A 1,919-nucleotide genomic window follows, 5' to 3' on the forward strand; every position below is an offset into this window, starting at 1 on the left:
GTTGAAAAGGTATGGAGACAGGACACATCCCTGGCATACGCCCTTCCCAATTTTGAACCATGCAATGTTTCCTTGCTCTGTTCTGACGACTGCCTCTTGGTCCAAGTACAGGTTTTACATTAACACAATCAAGTTATGGGATTCCCATTCTTCTCAGAGTCAGCCACAGTTTGTTATGGTCCACACAGTCAAACGCCTTTGCATAGTCAATGAAATACAGATAGACATTCCTCTGGTATTCCCTGCTTTTAACCAAGATCCATCTAACATTCACTACAAAATCCCTAGTACCATAACTCCTTCTAAACCCAGCCTGGACTTCTGGCAGTTCTCTGCTGATGTGTTGTTCCAGTCATTTTTGGATAATCTGAAGACAAAAAAGTAGAACTGAAGAGATGGACTAGAAAGTCAGTGAGCTGGAAGACAAGAGCCTCACTAGAAACATATTTGAAGAAAAATCAGATATAAGACATAAAAAAATGAACATTGGAATTATGTGAGATGATATCAAATGGAGTAACATAAGTATGATTGGAATTCCAGAACATGGGACTGATAAGGAAATCACTGAGAAGATTATGGAAGAAGTACTAGAAGAAAATTTCTCAGGTATTTTGAAGAATGGGAAAATCCACATTCAAGAAGCACAGAGAATACCAAAAAGAATAGACCCAAAAATAAAAACACAAAGACATAGCATCGTTAAGTGCTCCAAAGTTAAGGAGAGAATTCTAAAAGCAATACGAAAAAAACCCCAAAAGAGTTACCTACTGATTTCTCAGCAAAACCCATGCAAGCTGGAAGGCAATGTGGTGTCACATACAGACATTTGAAAGATAACAACTGCCAGCCAAGGGCAAAAGCCCAGCGAAGCTCTACCAAATTCAAAGGAGGAATTAGATTCTTTGCAGAAAATAAGGACCTTAAGGAATTTGTGAAAACAAGACCAAAACAACAAGAAATTTTAAGTGAAGTCATACACACAGAGATGCCAAAGGAAAGTGAATGGACCGTAGTAACCAGAAACAACAGGAGAAGAAACATGGCAAAATGGCAAAAGTAAAACTTGGTCTGACAATAATCACACTTAATGTAAATTGACTAAATGCACCAATTAGGAGAAAAACAGTAGCAGAATGGGGGGGAACCCCAAAACAAAATTGCCCCTCAATATGTTGCCTACAAAAGACACATCAAAAAAAGGAATATGACAGACTCAAAATCAAAGTCTGTGAAAAAAAATATGCCAAGCAAATGGCAAACTCAGAAAAACAGGAATGGTAGTATTAATCTCTGGTAAAATAGATTTCAGAATGAAAACCACCGTTGAAGATAGGGAAGGGCTTTACATACTGATTAAAGGCACAATAGAACAAGAAGGCATAAGCTTGGTCAACCTTAATGCATCAAATGATAGACCTGCAAAATAAATAAAACAGTGGTTAAACAAATCGAATAGATAAATAGATAGCACCACAATGGTGGTAAGGGATTTCAACACACCACTATCACTGACGGATTGGTGAACTCAAAAGAAACTCAACAAAGATGCAGAAGATCTAAACTATATAATCAGTCAACTTGAACTTGTAGATGTATTTGGGAATACTATGCAACACACAGGAACAATGATTTTGTAAATTATTACCTAACTTGGGAAGGACTGGAGATCATTATTCTGAGTTAACTAACTCAGTCCTATAAGGATTGATATTGTACGTTGTTGTTGTTGTTGTTGTTATGTGCCGTCGAGTCGTTTGTGACTCATAGCGACCCTATGCACAACAGCCCTACACCCTGCTCTATCCTGCACCAACCGCACTGCCTCCGACACACCCATCCCGATTACCCCAGTCACCGAATCAATCCATCTCATAGAGGGTCTTCCCCTCCTGCGTCATCCCTCCACCCTCCCAAGC

This window comes from Elephantulus edwardii, unplaced genomic scaffold (genome assembly GCF_000299155.1).
Source record: "Elephantulus edwardii isolate Elephantulus edwardi_28Jun2011 unplaced genomic scaffold, EleEdw1.0 scaffold00527, whole genome shotgun sequence".
Lineage (NCBI taxonomy): Eukaryota > Metazoa > Chordata > Mammalia > Macroscelidea > Macroscelididae > Elephantulus > Elephantulus edwardii.